The sequence below is a fragment of the Anser cygnoides genome, chromosome 4 (assembly GCF_040182565.1).
Source record: "Anser cygnoides isolate HZ-2024a breed goose chromosome 4, Taihu_goose_T2T_genome, whole genome shotgun sequence".
NCBI lineage: Eukaryota > Metazoa > Chordata > Aves > Anseriformes > Anatidae > Anser > Anser cygnoides.
In genome coordinates, this window is record NC_089876.1 from 39,363,156 (window position 1) to 39,383,626 (window position 20,471).

The window sequence follows — 20,471 nt, forward strand, 5'->3', positions numbered from 1 at the left end:
TTCCCTTCAGATGAACTCTTTGATTGTAAGTGGTTTAGAATGTGTCAAAGTTGTTAAAATACATATCCTCTGGCATATGAATTTTCCAAGAATAATGACTTTTGAAGAAAGAAAACAACAGGAATGGGGAGAAAAAAAAAAAGTGAAAAATTACATTAGATATATCTATCCCATGTGTTCTTCATTTATGCCCTCAATTAGCTTTATTTTATGGTAGTAAATGATTTGCTGTCATACAATCTTGTCAATGTAACCTTAGCTGAGCAGGCATCTGAATGGAGCAGAAAGACAGGTAATTCACTGCAGCCCTGTTCAGCCCCTCACATAAGGAATTTGTGCTTCCAGAGCACACTTAAGACCAGATAAGTGCGATGGTTGGACTGTGTTCTCCTGCAACTTGTCTGTCTTTTGGGGGCACGATGTAGTTCTTTTGATTGTTAACTTTTTTTATTATTATTTGATCAGGTTTTAAGACTTACATCTGATTCAGAAATGACCTGTTTATTTTTTGGCATTTTTGACAACATTTTAAGAGTGTGAGCTACTCCTGTAGATTACAAAAAATACCATTCTCTTCTCTAACATCTGCTCTTTTATAAAATGCATGATGTCATCCTGTAATGTAGCATGCTGAGGAAGTTTATCAGTAAACTCTGAACCATCATTGTTAATATTCTCCATGAGCAAAAGAGCAGCTTTGATAAGTGCCTGTGCTCATTTGACTTTGCACACCAGCGTTCTTCAAATTGAAAACTCATTTGACTAGTCTGTGTGTTCCTGATAAATACAGCAAATTCTAACGTGGTAATATGTCATCGGCAAATATTCTGTAGCTGAAAACAAACAAATGAACAAACAAAAACAATCCCACCAACTCCCCTCCTTTATCCAGAATTTTCTCTATGACAGGAACAGAAAAGATTAGTCAGTAATTCTTCTGGCCCTCTTCTCAAGATACAAAATAATAAATTCAGACATTTAGTCATGAGCACATATGTGAGATGCACCTCTTCAAAAAATGTAAACAAAGAAAAAAACTGTAGTCACTTATTTTTTCCTGTGACTAATGATTATTTATATTATGATAAATACAAATCTTAGTATTAAAAAATAGAATTTGGTTATGACTCATGTACTACTGTGGAGTTGTCTGCTCCTACTGACACATTTAAACATGACAAAGAAAGGAATGCCATACATTCACTTGGAAGAGATTCTGCAACCTAGAAATCCTCTTCAATCCTTCATGTGCTCAGCCTGCTGACCAAGCAATCTTTAATGAATATTATGAATGTCACTACCTTTTCCCCAGTGCCAATATATTATCTTATGGTTCTTCTCAGTGTTTTTACTTAAGCACTATAATTCTATGTTCTTTCTTGGGCTATGACTCTTTCTACAGGCTGTGGTGAGCAGCCCTAAGGTTTTTTATCAGTTATATGACTAACAGGTCATACAGAAGAACTATTGATGTTTTTGTGGAGTCGCTTAGAAGGAAAGTACTACATTAAATCTATGTTCAGCATTAAGAATCTTTTAAATTTTGGCATAAATTATGTCTTTATTAGTAACATTATCATGTTGCCATAATTTTTAGTATGTATTTTATCACTGTATTATCTGCTTCAAGCATAGAGTTACATTTGTTACTCTATAATTAGGGTTCCGTGTAATACCATACAAGAAAAAGACGCTTAATCAGGTGTTAGCTGAAGCATATGCTCTAGTAAATATATCAGATAAACTGTCTGTTGACAATTTGGAAAATTTAAAGCAATTGGTCTCCTTCCATGAAATATAAATAATAAAATATATTTTTTAAAGTTAACTCTGCATTGCATAAAATCTTCAAATTATAGAAAAGAAAGATTCTTAACACTTTTTTTTTCTTTTCTTTTTTTTTTTTTTACTATGTATGTGGCTGAATAGGAAAACAAAGTGATAAAAATTCAGTTATTGAACACTTATTAAAAGTTCTGAACAGGTGTATTATTCCCTACAGGTATTTTAATCATTATTTTAAGGTGAACTATGATGAAATGAAAACGAGTGAGAATTCAGTTTGGTCTGCCACTATAGATCCAAGAAATTCTATTACCAGTCCCTATTCATTTTAAAAAGTAAGGGAGGTGGGAATAAACCTGATTTAGGACTCTCAGATTTGAGCTACAGGAAAAAAATAAATAAATAAAGAAAGAATATACAGTAGATTAGGTTTGTTATACCGGATACATTATTGCAGAAGGGTGTAAGTAAATGAATAAATAATATTTTGTCAGTCATTGACTACCATTGAAAAGATGTCAGAGATGCACATTAGAATTATTCCTTATAAATCACTATAGAGGAACACAACTAAATGTTTACATACATATACTTCTGATGAAACTCAGAGTAGACATTGGTGCAGACATTTTCTCACACGATAAGAAAGTTTTCTTCATTTCATAATCCTGAGGGGGTAGAAAAAATGTCCCCTAAAAAAAGCCCAGAACAGTGGTGGTATATCAAAGGTGTTCATTTCTCAGCTCAGTTTTTCAGATAATTTAATGCCTTTGGAAATCACATGAAAGTTTTGACTGAGATGTGGCATTAAACTGCATTTTAAGTGCCAGCAGTATATGCAGTAACATCATTACCTTGAAGTAAAGAACAAGGAGAGCATTCTACTGGGAGCAGCATTATAGTACCTATAGGAAGGAAACAATTCATGAGTACTCTTCATGAAATTAGCTTTATACCTCAGTTCTAGAATAAATGATAAAATTTTGTACAGAATCTGTCCTAAATCAGTAGAAAGCTGCCCCTTCTAAATTTCAATAACTGTCTAGGGTAATCTTCAACAGCTTAGTGCTGTCAGAGTTTGTACTAATAGTTATAATGTGGAATCCTCTAACCCAGAGCTTATTGCTACTTATCTAACATGGACTTGAAATGAGGTGACATAGTAATGAGTTGATACAAATTACTTTTATAACTTTCACACCGCTTCTAGGCTGAGGCAAGCAATCAAAGGAAAGCTATTGTCTGCTTTTTGGAGATAATTGTAACATGTTCCATTTGATTGAATATGGCTGTTTGTTAAAATATTACAAGAAAATATGTAAGTGGTTTTCATTCTTCTCCACCTCTCCTTACTTTGTCTGGTTAGACAAAATTACTTACCTGACTTTACCAAATAATGGTTATTATTTTGCTGGGGGGGGGAGGGGGGGGAGAAGACCTCTCTCTGTTTCATGAGTGCTTGCTATTACAATGCAGCCTAAATATTAGAATAATTTGCAGCTGTGTGTGTGCTAATGCCAATTGGCATGGCTTTAGTTATGGCACATCATGTCATAATATAAGAGTATACCTGCAGACACTTTGTACTTACTGACACAATAAAGCACTGCCATAAACAGTTTTGACTATGCACTTGGTTCCTCTCTCGTTTAAATCACTGGGAAAAAGAGATTGGAATGGTACATTCAGCATGATCTAAAAGCAGATACTATACATGACAAACCCTTTATACTGTCATTTTTGCAGAAAGAATTTGACAGACAAGCAAGTTTTACATATGCAAGGAATCTCAGAAAGAAGCACAAGATACTCTTTCAAATTTGTGGACATGTAAAATTTACTGTTTGTGCCAGACTTGTGAATAATCTTCACAGAATGATTTATTCCATGGACTTAGCTGCTTTTTCTTCGTATGGAACAGACTGCAGTTCCCCCCTAAATTATTATTATATAGTGTTTCTTTTTCTTTGAATTTTGTTTTAACTGGTATGAGTCAATCCCAAGAATGTTTCTTCTGCTTCTTGATACTTTTCAGCCTGTGCTAAGTGTTTGATCAGAAAAAAACGTGAGAGGCTGTGTTGAAGTTAAGACTGACTGCACATGCAAGCATTTCCATTGTGGATCTACTGACCATCAGGTAACAATTTCTCATCAGTAAAGAACAGTTCTTGCGAATAATCTTGATCATACAGTTGTTGTAGTTTTTTTTTTGTTACTGTACAACACAATAAAATGCCCTGTGAATGAGCAAGAACGTCACTCTGTCTAAAAACATATCACTGAAAGGTAGCTAGAACCTTAAATGATTCAAAACTGATATAAATACAGAATGTTTGTTTTATTTTGTTTTTCATAATATGAACATCACTAAATATTTTAGATATTAAGTTACCTTGCTTTGAATTATGGACCAAGCCAGGATCAAATTCATTGCCAAGATGGAAGAGGCAACACACAAAATAAAACAGGCTGCTGTTTTTGATGTATTTAAATCATTATCTCAGATAAGTTTTGTCCACACTCTATGGGCTTTCACAGGGCTGTGAAGGATACTGGGTCACTTCAATGATTGTTCACTTCAGGTTAATTTCCTTATTTCGTGCCCTCATGTCTGGCAACCAGCTAGACAACTTGAAGATAAACATTTATAGCATAGCAATGAATTAGACCCCTCTCCTCAGAGCACATGGAGCAATGCAACATCTCATACAGCTGCAGACCTCCTTTTGTCACTCTTTCTGAATGCATTATAAAAGAGAACTTTCACTTCCTAAGTGTGCCTGAAGTTGGGAAGTGTAACAAGGCCTTTTGTGGCTCTGAAGTACAGAGATTTTTGGAAGTACAGAGCTTTATGGAAGGGATGGATAGCAGATTTGGCAGTAGGCCTTGGGCTTTGCCAGGATGTGATAAAATTAACAATGAAATTGTGTCCTCATGTGCACCATGTATACTTTTCTTAGTAAATTCAGGGTTGCAGGTGAATACATGCAAATTCCAGATCTTTTTCTATTTCTCACGAGGTGATATATTTAAACCTTGCATTCATTGCTCAGCAATAATGGATATTCATTCAACACTGATGTCTTAGCTTTATCTGTGTTATTTATTTAGTCTGTTTATTTACGTATTTAATCATTTGCATAACCTTTTCCATCCTCAGTAAGGACGTAAGATAGTAAGATAGTGTTTCAGAGGAGGCAGGAATCTGTCAGCTTACAGTTAGATTTTCCTTTTGTGTCTATGGACTGGTATTCCTATTAATATAATAAACATCTCTGGGAGATAAGTGGCTGGAAAGCTGCCTGGCAGAGAGGGACCTGGGAGTATTGGTTGATAGTCGGCTGAATATGAGCCAGCAGTGTGCCCAGGTGGCCAAGAAGGCCAACAGCATAAGAAGCAGTGTGGCCAGCAGGTCTAGGGAAGTGATTGTGCCCCTGTACTCGGCTCTGGTGAGGCCGCACCTCGAGTACTGTGTTCAGTTTTGGGCCCCTCACTACAGGAAGGACATGGACGTGCTCGAGCGAGTCCAGAGAAGGGCGACCAAGCTGGTGAGGGGTCTGGAGAACAAGTCTTATGAGGAGCGGCTGAGGGAGCTGGGCTTGTTCAGCCTGGAGAAGAGGAGGCTCAGGGGCGACCTTATCGCTCTCTACAGTTACCTTAAAGGAGGCTGTAAAGAGGTGGGGGTTGGTCTTTTCTCCCACGTGCCTGGTGACAGGACGAGGGGGAATGGGCGAAAGTTGCGACAGGGGAGTTTTAGGTTGGATGTTAGGAAGTACTTCTTTACCGAAAGGGTTATTAAGCATTGGAACGGGCTGCCCAGGGAGGTGGTGGAGTCACCATCCCTGGAGGTCTTTAAAAGACGTTTAGATGTAGAGCTTAGCGATATGGTTTAGTGGAGTACTTCGTGTTAGGTCGGAGGTTGGACTCGATGATCTTGAGGTCTCTTCCAACCTAGAAATCTGTGATACTGTGATCTCAGTAACCTATTGTGATAACCTAGATATGTATCTATGATATTAAATTATAGATTTCCCTGTTTGAAAATTAACATTTTGAATGTTAATTACATGGGTAACTTCCTAACCCTCTAGAAGGTAGCATCTTCCTGTCTGTTGCTGAAACTACACCAACTCAGTACTTTATGATAAAATTTCCCACTTTTGGGGGGTTGTGGAAGGACTTTTCATATTTGAGTTCCAAACTACAATGTTCTCACATATTTTGAAACTACTTCTCCAGTGGAGACTGTGAAATGTAGTCACATTTAAGGCCTTCTTTTAAAAGTGGAATTCCTAGAATTCCTTGTACAAAGCCTCTATTCAGCCACACAGAAGAGTATTTTGCTGTCTGATGTCTGTTGCTTGTTATTAGAAAATTTTGTTTCCAATGTGTCCTTCCTAAAGCTTGACTTGAAATGCGGCCTTGTTACTTAGGACTATACAACTCTGGACCTAACGACCTGAGTAAAAATAAGTTGCAATGAGCAGTAGCCCCTGGGAAGAGTAGAGGAGGTGGAGATGCTATGTGCAGGGGCTGAATTGCCATCTGGGACCTGATTTATTGACTGGTTTTGATAAGTGTCCTGTTCCCTGTGTGGATGATGTTGATAGACTTGATTTCTGTGGTTATCAAGTGTCAGTGTCAGCCAGCAGTAACACAGAAATCTTGGAATAGACATTGCTATCCATTATACCCACCCAGCTTAGAAAATTGCTTTTAGATTTTGTGTCACTAAGTGGTGAGAAGAGCAGGTCCAGTATGTATCAGCCCTGCTTTAAGGAAGCAGGGGAACCTATACTGATTTATGCTAGCTTTACATTTACAGCCAGTCTGAAGAACTAGTAAGTGATACTGGGTTTGTACTGAGTCATTCCTTTGATGGTACAGAAGATTGCAACTTAATAATAATGGCTTGAAATACCACATTTAATTTTAGTTCAAATACTTTTTTTTTTCTAGTCTGGTAGTTGATAGTATTTCCCCTCTTCAAAGGAGGAGAAAATAGGCGACTCCTTCTTCAAGAATAAAATAATGAAACAAAAAGGATCACAGGAAGAGTTTTAAAGACACTTTTATCTGAACTGATACTAACTCTCATAAAACTCTTAGCAAAACTGTCCTTCAGAAAACAAAGAGAAAAAAATCCCCCAAACAAAATTAAAAAGAAATCTTAAAACATTTCTCACTCTTTCTGCCTTCAGTAGTTCACAGGGAGATACAGAAGTATTCTACCCAGTCTTTTTCTGCTCTACGTGGCATATGTGCCTTTTAGTTCTTTAATTTTCTTCCACAACATATTTTTCCCTCTCTGCAATTTAATGATTCCCAATTTCCTCTGTCATACCATCTGGTTCCCTCCATGTCTGTGAGACATTATTCTTTTCAGACACATCATAAGTAACAACAACATGCCTAATTTTTTTTAACTGTATACAGCATTTTACAGAACCACTTGTTGCACAGTTTTATTGATGGGAAAAAAGGGTGACTCTCCTGCAAAGAGAAAAATGAGTAATAAAGTAGATAGCGTAACTCAGTTATCTTTACCACTTGAAGTAAATTATGCAAAATTCAGTCTTTGTGTATTTGTGTTAACTGCAGAAAATATTAGGATCAGGTATTGCTGATGAAATTCTTACACTTTATGTGTAAGAAACTTCCCATATCCGATGTTCCTGACTTAGAGAATATTCAGAGAACAGTGTTCTTTGTGTATGGCCTCCGCAATCTCCTATGACTATCACTCAGCCAAAAAATGAGATCTTTCCTTTAATATTTTTACAGAGACATGCTGCAGGTATACAGGTATTCTGTTCAGACTGCTTTGTGCTTTCTTACTCTCATTCACATTTCTGCTTTATTCTCTAAAATCTCTTAGTTTTCCCCAAATAGCAGTTGAATTCATACATATACTTGGACTAGCTCCCAAAATAAATAAGAGGTCGGAGGAGCAGAGGGACAGTTTGGTGTGTCTGAGTTATCAGATAGTTACTGTCACAACTGCCTAACTACATAAAGGAGTTTAATGGTTCTTTACATCTGTCCTAAATGACAAGTGACTGTTAACACCCACTACTGTCAGCAATTCATAAGAATTTCCATAACTTATCCATAGCATTAAATATTTAATCAGGATTGTAATAAATAAGTTATGCACGTGAATCAAAGTGCAGGCACTCACACCTATACTGAGAAATAAAGAGAGCAAACAGACTTCTAGAGGACTCAATGTTACAAGGAAACCTACTAAAATAAGGAAAATGAAATAATTTCAGTGTAGCTGTGAAACAATTCAAAAAGACCTGAAATACAGTCATAATGAATCATAATAAGAAACCTCTTAATTGAAAATGGATTATTTTTTCACAATTTCATTACACCTAAAAACGTATTACTTTTACTATGCTATTTTTCTGCTTCAGTTGCTAGGCATTAGACAACTCATTTACTTACAGTTTCCAGACAGCATATTAATTATTACTTGAGACCATTTGTTCACACTCATACTCTATTTTTCTTTTACTGTTATTCACTTCTGTTTTCCTTTACTGAATCTGAAAAAAAAAAAAAAAAAATGTATTTCATTCTTTCCAACCTGCAGACTTTAAAAAGTTTCAAACTGAACATGACATCCTGAGTGGTAGGTTTTCTACATATTAGAGCAGGAAGTCAGCAGGGTGGCTTGGCAGCCTTGTTGTATATGAGGCACCAACCTCCAGAAAGGAAAGGAAGTTAGGGAGGAGGTGTGAGGATTACGGGTGTTACTGACCTGGAGGAGAACAAATCAGTTTTGGAACTGGAACCATTTGCCAAAATGAATTAAAAATGGATCTGTTTGCATCAGTTTGCTCCTGAGATCAGTCTGGGGTTATGACTACAGGATCATGTCCAAGACAATAAAACTCACAGATTTTGATCTGAACTTCCAGTTGAAAGCTGATAGTCTTTACAGTCTTTATCAGCATGCCTTAGTTGCACGTCTACCTCCTGTATTTAATCTTTGGTTGCCTTAGCACTGATGACCACCTAAAGATGTTGTGTTGCCAGTCAAGGGCTGAGAGTGATACAGATGGCCTAAAAGAAGAAAGTTACATTTATTCCCCTGCATTATAGTCAGTATGATATACCAGGCGTTTCTTGCAACCTGCCATAGACACTCTGATCATTATTTCTATGACATGGCTCATCTGTCAACTAATCTGACAGATCATTTTTATTGATTTTGAACCAAATGTTCCTGAACACTAGTTCATCATAGAATGAAACCACTTGTTTAAATTGTGTTTAGCTACTGAGACAGCTGCCTAAGCATAGGTTTAGCTTTGAGACTTAAAAAATGTTCCGTAAAGCCCTAAAAAGATTTCACAACCCTTGGAATCTTACTTTAGTATGTTTTTAACTGATTTCAGTAGATAACACACATACCAGCTGTGCAAGATGATGAGAAATAATGAGTAGATTTCCAGTCTCTGGCTTTTGCTTGGTAACTGTAGTCAGAAAAAGATTTCAACTTTCTGGAGTTCATACCTAACTTACCTAGCTGGGGATGTACATAACAGTTCTGTAAACAGGGCCCACGTTGATTGGCAGGTTCAGTGGCACTGAACAGAGAAGGTACCTGATGAGTTCACTGTTCAAATGTAGCATATATCCTGTGAACATTATTTCCTCTTACTGACACTGGTTACTGAAAGCAAACAACTACAATTTCAGAAAATAAATGAAGAAATAATTAAGGGGACTTTGCATCTGGATGTAGTTAAATATATGTGGTACTGAACTAGGATATTAATAATCATATTAGTCTTTCTAAATGATAGATAATTAAATTTCTGTATGACACAGTTTTATCAAAAACAAACAAACAAAAAAAAAACACATTTGATAATGTTAGCATATACATGTGTATATATGATATTCCTAAAGTTTAGATTTTCACATAACACATAATGTTGCTTACACAGAAAAATTATGTTTCGTAGGAAACATTGGCCACTACCTCATTTTAAAGCATAGCTTAAGATTCCAATTTGAAAATGGGATTGGTGTCTCTGTTTCATAGATTGCTGAGTAATTGTAGCATTCATACTTAGCATAATCATCTCTGCCATTTATAGAAGATTGTTTGCCATTGCTTTTGAAGGTAACAGTAGCAAAAGGTCGGTTTTGAAATTTTGTCATTTCCTGTCTCTTTTACTACTGCCCACACATACTATAACCCTCACACCTAACTGTGCACATATCCATTCTGGCAAGTAGTCCTAGGTGGTTATTAAAATTTAAAACAATGTAAGAAAGCAGGCAGTTATTTCAAAACTGCCTCCTTGGTTCACCGGACTTGCTTTGGGCAAACTTGCATCAAGGAGTAAACATGGGTACCAGTGGTGGTGCAAGCTGCAGAGAATATCACAGTCAGCCATATGGCTTAGTGACCTTTTGTGGTGAGCATGAGGTGGCTATGAGTGGAAGGTGAGTGGGAGAAAACAAACGAGGGAGGAACAGAACTTTTTGTTGTAGCTGTTGATCTATAACTAAGTAATTTCTCAAAGTAAAAATGGCCTGTCTGTGTTTTCTATTCCCACCTCTTCCAGTGCTGGTCTCCTTGTGGTCCTAATGGGGCCACCTGTCAGTCAAAAGGGGTCCACAAAACACATTTGAAAGTTGAAATGAGAGAAATTAATAGAATAAATTGTGTTTTTTTTTTATTTAATTGATTTGAAAGAAAAGATGCAAAATTCAAAACCTTTGTTATCAAAAGTTAGTGAGTGGAATCTCTCATTTCTCTGTTCCTGGAATGTGTATTTAAGAGGACCTTGAGAGACCAATATCAAAATACTACTACTTTCTTATTTTTGGTATAATTGTTTTTATTATTCTATTGATAATTTTCCTATGTCAGCTTCCTGGTCTTTGATTTTTTTTTTTATTTTTTATTTTTTGATTAAGCTTTATCTTTACAATTATGTCAAAATCTTTTCTAAGGGAGAGACTCTTTTTTACTCTTTTCTTCAAACTCTTTTCTAATGAGAGACTTATTTTTACTTTCTTTTTAAAGAGCAAGAAGATGATGCTTCCTCAAAGGACTTTGTTTTTATCATTAAATATTTAGAAGACAAAGAGATGATGTAAATCTCCAAACAAACGAATGTCACAGCTTTACTTTCAGTTAGACTTCTACCATCAATAGTATTAAAGGGTATTTGCAAATCCTTAGAGTTGTAGGTCTAATTAGCCAAGTTAAATTAAAATATGAATCTCTGTAGGATAATAGATTATTAGATTATCTTCTTAATATTGACAACTAGACTTACTTCTAGAAGGACTTTTCCCTAAGCAACATGCTTAACTCTTGTTATCCTGTGTCCTCAGGGTTTCAGAACTAAAGATGATTACAGCTGATGAATCCCAATAATGAAAGAATACCAGAGGTTATGAGTTTCTGATTAAGTAAAAGATTTTTTTTTGCCCAACTGCTTTCTGTTGTCCACATTATAAGCAGGAAAAGGAGAATAAAAAATGTACATGTTTTAACTTGGTTGGAAATTTTTGGTCATTGCAAATGCTTTTGTTTCAAAAGACTACAAACAAGGAAATCTAGATGGATAAGCATCAGGAAAAAAAAAAAAAGACAGGTAAAACAAGAAGAAAAGCTGATTTCCTTGATCAAATAAAGCTCCTTGCTCAATGGCAAGAAGAAGCAATTTATGGGCTTTTGTATGATTGTGTTTTTTAGATTTCTTCCATCTCTGCCTAACTGAAAGAAACAAACAAAAGACAAAACAGAAAAAACCACCACCACCACCACCAACAACAGAAACATTTTGTTAGGGCTAGTGTTTATCATAAGGAGCATTAGAGATTCAGGATTTAAATTTATTTTATAGAGGTAGTAGTAATTCATCCCTCTGTTGTGAAAATTGCATTCAAAATAAATGAAATTTAGAATTTAGAGACTTCAACTTTAGTTTTGTATATATATATGTATACATGACCTGATAGTATGACCCTGCAGATACCTAAAAATGTGTATACCTGTTTTTGTTTTTCTCATTGTTGTATCTTATAATCAATTTAGGGATTCCTTGGGTTGCCCAGGAAAGTGTGTTTTTGAGATAATTTCTGCATCATTCTATTGTCTTCAGTGTCTGAGAAAAACTAATATCTGAATTAAAGCTTGTTTATATTTGGATTTTGTAAGAGGATTAGAGATACTTTAGAAACAATTAGGGCTCTGAGAAAAAAAATCACTGCATTATTTTTGTATGATTAATATTTGGTTTTATATTAATAAAATCAACAGGATGGAAAAAAAAATAGTTTCCATGCAAAAGAACAATGCGTCAGTCATCTATATGTATACAGAAGCAACTCTGAAGTCATTGGAGTTTGATAGCTGCATATACTTCAGTGTACTTCCCAGAATGTGCCTGATTTCTTTTGACCTGTTCATTTTTCTTAGCCAAGACACTTACAATGAAATTCCAGAAGAATTACTTGAACTGGATTTATTCTTTTCAGAGGAATATCGTTATTTCTTAATTTTTTTATTGGGTACTGCAGAAAAAAAAAAAAAAAAAGGAATTATCTGAAAAAAAAAAAAAAACAAGAAAAAAAAGTCCCTTCATATTTCATGAAAATATTTTAAATTTTTTTTCTTTTATTTAAACAACTCAAAGTGGGAAAAAATAAATACTGTAGTCTCTCTGTTATTCTTTGCCAGTCCTCAAAATCATATTTCAATTTTGCAGAGATTCATGATTAGGAAACTAAAAGTGACCCAAGGCAGAGAATAATTATATTTATTATGTTCCAAAATGAGAGAAATCCTGTCTGGACTTAAAAAAGATGTAGCCTTAAAATATGAATTGATATCTATAACTCTGCACATGAGGTAAAGGAGTAATAGCCTTTTTTTAAAGCTTGTCTAATACTGAATTTAATGGGATGATTTCATTCCTCGGTTTGCTATAAGGGGTGAAACAACTGTTTATTTAATATACATAAATACCTTATTTATGAACCTATTCTAGGAGAAATCTGATGGTACTGCAATTACCTGGAAAAGTTATAATTTCTTTTTAGAGACATAAAACCATGCAGTGACTGGTGTCTATGTAGTACTGAATTGCAAGTATAACTTTTATGGTGGAGTAATGGCAAATGCCATTTTTCAGTTCACAACAATACTCTATATTTTGAGGCAGCTGCACAACTGACACTATTCTCCTGTTCTTTACCTTGAAGCCGTTATCATGTCATATTTGCTGTATTATATTCAGTATATATCAAGGTAGATAGAAAGCAGAAAGTTTTTGAATTTGATATGCTTTCTTCTGTGAGTTTAAAATGCTATGAAGTTGAAAAAAATAAATAAGCAAGATTTCAAACCACTAAAAGTGAGATTTTTTTAATGTTTCACTCTCTGCAAATTCTTTCGTTGCCTGAGGGAGATAGTTAAAAGAGTGCTTTAAAACTAGAATCGGACTTTCTGTTTTTGCTCTGAGTTAACAGAGATAGTATTGCTTTTTTTCTGTGGGACATTTATATTTGAAAATGTCATTATTTCAAGTGATAGTATTGCTAGTACAGTCTGTTGTTCAGGTGCTTCATTCTACAATGACTGCTAATGCATAAATTCATGTTCTAGGAACATTCCTGTTGAAATCAGTAGATGTAATCAGAGAATTTAAAATTATGTGCATGTGCTAAAACATTGAAGAGTCACGTATCTGGTTAACTTGTGAACACTATCATTTTTTCCCTCTTTCCCTCCCTCCCTCCCTCTCTCTCTCTCTCTCTCTCTTTCTTTTTGGTTGAGATCTAACACTTGTTTTCAGATTTCATTAGATGATAAATTTCTGTGGGGCCTCATTTTTCTCAGCAGAAGCACCTTTATCAATGGAAAATTGACTGAACCTCAATATTTTGTGAATAAACAAAGAACAAGGTCTACTGACCACAGGAACATTATTTATTTCACAGGTGTTCCAAACTAGATTAAAATTTATGTGGGCAGTGTGCCTCTGCTGACAGGATAGAGAACAAGGTGTATTTAAGAAAATCTTTTTTTATCTTCATCATATATTTTAACATTAGGTTAACAATGTTCTGATGGGCTACGAGAACATTTGAAGCTGTAGGAAGACTCGCTGATTTTGAACAAGATCTGCTTATGTCTGTTTCCTGTTCATGAACCCGTCTTTCATTGCGCGTACATTTAGCTTTAGTACCCTGGAATTCTTTCATTGCCATCCTGTGCTCAAGACAATTAATCTGAGAGTCTGTGTTTCTTATGTTGATCAATGTAGCCAGTGGGAAAATATAATGCTCCCTAGGTCTTTGTGCTTGTAAAGCGGAAACAGTGAGAAAAATACAAAATAAATGAAGTAATGAACTCAGTGAGATGTAAGGACAAGGGTGACAAGGAATGATTCATAACTAATGAATTCATTTCAATGTTGACTTTTGGGATTGAGAAATTAACTGAGAGGAACTGGATATTGCTGTGCTTAGATGGTCTCAGTACTAGCTTCCCCCTCTAGGATATTATCCTGGCACTTGGCTAGACTGCTAGCTGGATGTATAAAGCAAGCAGCGTCTTTGGCATAGTCAAAGTAATGTGTATGAGTTGTTGTAATGTAGGATTCACTGCTTCTTAGTTCACTACTACAAGCCCCATTCACACCATTTTCTGTACCAAACCCATTCCTTTGCTGGTTTAATGGTATGACATCCTTCCCATACTGTCCATGCGTGTGCATCTGCCTTTCCTTGTATCAGAAATTCTTCATTTTCCTTCAGCATTCGGTCCACAACGAGTAAAACCTTCCTCTGGAGTTGTTGTGAACTTTTTTTTTCTTTTTTTTTTTTTGTGCTGGAGACATCCTGGTAAGGACTGCCTTCTCTCAGAAGGCTGTCTTTGACCCCTGTGGAAAGTGATAAAAACAGAAGAAACAAACCCCCCCCACACACACAAAATGGTGTATTCCTGTTGTGTTGTTTGTTGTGAGAGTATGAACAGTTTGCACTTCAGTTTTTGGAATGCTTTTTTTTTTTTACACTTGTTTCCATGACATGGGGTTTGGTATTGTGGTATTGTCATTTTTAGCATGTCTTCCCTGAAGACAGAAAATCCTTTTATTCACTTTTCATCCTCTGCCCACAGAGCTGATAGATTTGGTCTTTATGCTGTTTTGCTGCTGCACTGCATTACATTTATCATTAAGGAGGCTGCATGAGGCCAGATATCTAATTAATGACATTAGAAGGGCACAGGTTGAGGGAGAAATGGAATACAGTTTCTGATGAGGTCAGGTTGATGATTACATCTAATGTTCTTCAGGCGGCCTTGCACTAATCCATGGGAACAAATCGCATATACCTAAAGAAGAGAGGCAAGCAGAATCTTGTAAGGGTACACATCCAGGATGTTCACTGAAATAATACTTTGTTTTTTGTTGTCTTTCTTCCCTGCTACTTGGGAAACAGCAAAATACCAGTCCTTTCATGTGATATTATGGTCAGTACACTTTCCGTCTTGAAATTCCACTTCATGTTGCCAGCAATGCGTTCAGACACTATTGTGTCATGTTGTGCTGTGCAGAACATTTCAGGCTTTTAAGGGGAAAAGGGTGATGGTTTCCTGGTAATTTGCATTTGTAGCTTGCTGCCTCTTTATGCTTTGGAAATTACTATTGCATGGCTCAGTCTAAATGAGAAATGATGCTGTTAAAAAGACTTACTGTAGAAAGGAAAAAAAAAATAATCTTTAAAAGCTATGCTTACATTAAAAAGGCTTTTTAAGTATATACGTTGGTCCTAACTTTCTAGATTTTTTGTACAAAAAGATTTCACAGATTTTTACCTTTACAAAATGGAAAACATTTCAACAATTTCATTGCACACACCATAAATTTTCACTGTTTTTTTTCATTATTTAACTGCCTATCTTGTCATCATTTTGCCTTTTTTTTTTTTTTGAAATCATATTACCAAGTGCTCAGAACCCACATTCTCTCCAATATTTTCTTTTCTGTTTTGATTGTGTTGACTGTATGGGGTAAGGCATGTGGCAAGGCAGATAATGAAAGCAATGGCGAGGGTAGCAAGTGACCTGACTTTCACCTATGAACAGTTACTGTGGCAAGATTGCTGCATTGGTCCTGCAAAAAAGTGCCTGTGTTTTAACCAGGCAAATGGAAGAAGGAGCTTTTATTCAAAACAGTGGTTACAATTTTGAGAAACTGGTAAAAAAAAAAACTAGCAAGTAGCATATGGAAACTGAAATCAGAATAGATTCTAGTTCATATCCACCCCTTACAAAAATAGGCAGAGTGGGTGTATGTTTTGGCTTGCACCCTGAAAACAAGACAGCAAATATTTAGCGTTCTTTTCCCTTGTGATGCTCTGAAACTTGCTGCTCTCTCAGTGGAACAGTACTCAGTGGAGATGGAAGAGGACTGAAGGACTCTGAATCATTTATGTACTGCTTGAACAGATTTCCAGCAAACAAAAGAGTTTCTGATGCCAGGTCCTTTGATTCTTCAACAAGAATCATTAGTGCCAGTATTGATATTTTTATGACTGTTGCCCATGTTGACATAAAATTAACTTGTATGCTGGCATCCTGTCCAGCTCTTTGTGGCTTGGGATCTGGAGTCTGGTCAGACATGTTTTCTGTCTTAAAAGTAATGGCCTCCTTCTTTTACTCCTGCTTCCAATTTCTTTATGCTGATTTGGGCTCTACAGCATTTGCATTTTGGACCTTCTCAGGCAGTGCTGTTTTCACTTTTCTTTTCCCGTGCCTTGTCTTACAAATTTATACAAGGCGCGTTTAAGAAAACCTTTTTTGTCTTCATATATTTGAACGTGAGGTTAACAAAGATCTGATGCACTATGAGAACAATTGAAGATGTAGGAAGACTCACTGATCTTAAACAAGATCTGCTTATGTCTGTTTTCTGTTCACGCACACATCTTTCAGTGTGAGTACATTTAGCTTTAGGACCCTGGTATTCTTTCATTGTTGTTGTGTTGGTTTTGTTTGTTTTTCTTTCCTTTTTTTTTTTTCCCCACCAGCAGGTAGGTGGGAAGGAAGAGTTCTCTTCCCCCTAGTAAAACACGTAAGGTACTGTCAAAGTGTTGTAGTTTGTTGCAGAGAAAAGCAAGCCATACAGACAAACAAAGCCTAGCTCCCAGCAGGCAGTGGAGACTATGGAAACAGCTTACTGAAAGAGGATGAGGTGCTGTAAAAATTGTCAGATGGACCACCAAAGTGCTTTCAGCATGGAAAGGTAAGTCACAAGAACACAGCTGCAGTTTAATTTTCTCAAGCAGAATATGATTTGTAGGTAAGGCAGGAGTAAAATGTCCGGATTTCTTTCAGTTAGCCAGGCTGCTTTGTGTTCACACAGGTATTTTTATATTTGTGCAACTGGCTTTCTCCAGGATGAATAGACTGTCTTTGGTGATTTACACAGTACTGTCAGTCTTGGCCAAAATATGATTTGGAAGATGGTGTGAGTACTTGTGACAACTTGAAGTACCTGAACTGACAGCTTATGCCTTGTTTACTGTTGGCAACTCTTGTCTTTTCACGACAGAAACCAAAGCCTGTTCTGAATGGGAAGACTGTATCCATACTTGTCTTCCCTCTACTTTAAGTTGAAGCCTGCAAGAACTGGTGGTTTTCTGCTTTCTGGTGCATGCGTCATACTGTAGTACAGGCACAGAAACTCTATAAAAAACTTAAATTTTTAGTGGAAAAAAAAAAAAGCTACAAAAGCTATACTGTGGCAGTGGAAAAGATGAAGGGAATCACTGCTGTCCTAGATTGATACACTAGCAAGAAAGAATTTGTCAGACAAAATGTCAGGAGATCCTGTGAAGTGAGCAACTCTTCAAGCTATGAGAGAAAGAAAAAAATATTTTTAAATTCCTGCAGCTCAGCCTGGGAGAATTTTTTTTTTGTAGCCCCAACCTGGTTAACCCTGAATGCGTGAATAATCTTGGAGATACTCAACTCTGCTTCCAGTCTTTACAAGACTGGTATTCTCCACAACTGTATTAAAGTAGGAAAAAATGAGCCAATAAACAAACAAAACCTTCATGTTTCTCAGTAAACCAAGGAGAGGCTCCTATAATTAGCTCATTCTATTGTGCAGCTGTATGACAGATGAGTTAGCTATGTATGTGTCCTGTTACCTTGCATTAAGTTAATAGATATTCTATGTACAAAATTAATGTTATGTTGCAATATTTGTGTGGGGGAAGAATGTGACAGGCACTCAAGTAAAATAGGTCTTTTAGTTTTTTATGTGAATTTATTACTACTTTTCCAAGTTACCAGATACGCTCTGAAACAAAAATGATTTCTAAGCCTGTTGAGTTTTTCACTATATATTTTCATATGTTTAGATTATCTAAAGTCAAGAGGAGACTCATTTAGTATGAAAAGCAAGAGGCACTAGTGGGATGATTAGCTAAACAAAATAACAAGGTCTGAACAATGGGCAAGGAAAGTTACCTCTTTATTCTGGGTTTAACTGAGAAAATAAGAGATTGAGTGGATGAGGGATTGAGGATGCCTACAAATTATTAATAAAAGATACTTTCTTCTACCAGCAGAAGGGTAGAAAGAGGAGGTAGTGGGGAAGGTCTAGATACTTCTTTTGCATCAGGAGGACAGGAGTTTTTAATGAGTTCTGTTTCACAAACTTTACTGATTCAAGCTAGGACAATTTAAGAGGTTATCACCTCTAGCTGTCCATCACATCCATTGAGTGGCATTTACAAGTCCCGAAACTAGCTGAAGAGCAGTGGGTCTGGTCCTAAGGTGCTGCAATTCAAAATCTAGCATATTAATGCAAACCATCATTGATTTTAGTCTGTGTTAATATATTGATCTATGAACTACTGTGGCTGAGAGCTCTGATTCATGTTCCCCATTGGATTTAGCAGCATTTAGGGGCACAAACCAATTCAGTCATCCTAGCTAATTGTGAGGAGAGGCTGTGAGACTAGAGAAGGCCACCAAGAGGTAAAATGCTTATCTGACCAGCCAGAGTCATGGCAGTGGTAGTCCCTGGGTGTATACAGAAGAGCTTTTGTTATACTTTGGGAGGCTTTGCAATGACCATTCATGTAACAAATGTGAGATGGGTAGAGGGAATGTTGGCTTATCTCTGAGCAGCACATTGGTTAAATGCTGCCATAGTACCAGCTTTCAGTAGGTTGCCCACAATGTTAGCCCTGTGTCTGTGAATTCTTTAAATGCCTCTTTTTCTGTTTCTTTTCCATACGATTATGTTTAAGTATCTTCTGGATACACTGGTGATAACCTGGTGAGCGTAGCAGCAGCAGGTTGAATGTCAACAAAGGCAAAAACTATGTTTGGTTAATTAAATGGTATTTCTTGCATTGACCTTTGGTGAGCTGCTGGTTTCAAGTTCAGGCTGATTCTTGGTGATAAGCCATACCACTGAAGAGGCAGAGCAAGGTATTAAAATCATAATTTATCCACTCTATTTCCAGACTTGGGTGTCCTGAACATGTTTCATAGAGTATATATAGCTAGAGCTTCTGTGCTTGTAGGCTTCTTGATTTGCGTGTGTTTGGGTGTGTTAATCAAGCCCAGTGTTATAAAAGGTAACACATTACAGTTCAGCATTGACAAATAAATCCCAAAATTTACATTCCAACAGTAACGATGACTTACTGCCTCCTCCATATAGTAAGTTTAGATCTATGGCAGATCTTAGATCTTTTTCTAAGGAATAATTTTAAGTAAAAATAGACACCAGATTCAAATTGTCAAAATCTTATCAAAACAATTCACATTTTACTTCTTGGTTTGTTTTCTGAAGTATGATCTTAAGTAGATACGTATGAATTGAAAATAGTAAATGTTTACCTTACTGTGATATTGACATTGGAAGAATTTTTTGCACTTAAACACGTAGCTGTTTTGATACAAAATTGCATTACAGGTGACCTGAAACCGGGGGAAGGAATACTGCTTTTTTAATTCTATTACGTTTAAAGATGGACTAGAAATATTGTTCATGTTCCACTGCCTGTTTACATTGTAAATCTAAACATACTTGTCTCAAACACATGAAGTATTCCAGATATCTTCAGAAATACTTGTTGATATCTTCAGAAATACTTAGGAAATACGTGTGAGAACAGACGAACTTTCAGGTTGAAGTAAGTGAAATATTTGTTAAGAATGTTCTTATTTTCCTCAGTAGGCAATGAGGGTCCTTTGTGAGGCTTGAACTCCCATCACACATCATCATCACAAAGCTATCGTCAAAGGGATACCATGAGAAAACTGGTTATGATCTAACAATTAATTTGGGCAAGTAGAAGGGTGTGGAAGTACTCAGAATTATAATTGCCACTGCTATGAATTTCCACTCTATTAATTCACGGAGGTAACAGTCTATTTTTTATCCAGTACACCTGAGGTCAAAGGGAGTTCTTGTCATTCCTGTTGGTCTTGTTCTTTGTTCTTCTTGGTTACCAAGCTGCAGTGACAAAGGATGAGCTCTTAATACTGATTTTTACAAATACACTTTCTAGTTGTTATATATCACAACAGATATGCCTTTGCAATAATAATAATAATAATGAATTTAAGAATTCTACTTCTTAGAACATTAGATATTTCATAAGGTTTAAAA

At 36.1% G+C, this 20,471-nt stretch overlaps 1 long non-coding RNA gene across 1 annotated transcript in view; it reads left to right on the top strand.

The window, feature by feature from the left end:
* LOC106040983 (uncharacterized) overlaps positions 1-20,471 on the top strand; it is a 272,553-nt gene that overhangs the window by 240,384 nt on the left and 11,698 nt on the right. Inside the window, exon 22 of the long non-coding RNA XR_010831119.1 lies at positions 3,821-3,922. This is a non-coding gene — a long non-coding RNA (uncharacterized lncRNA). The remainder of the gene's footprint in view (positions 1-3,820; positions 3,923-20,471) is intronic.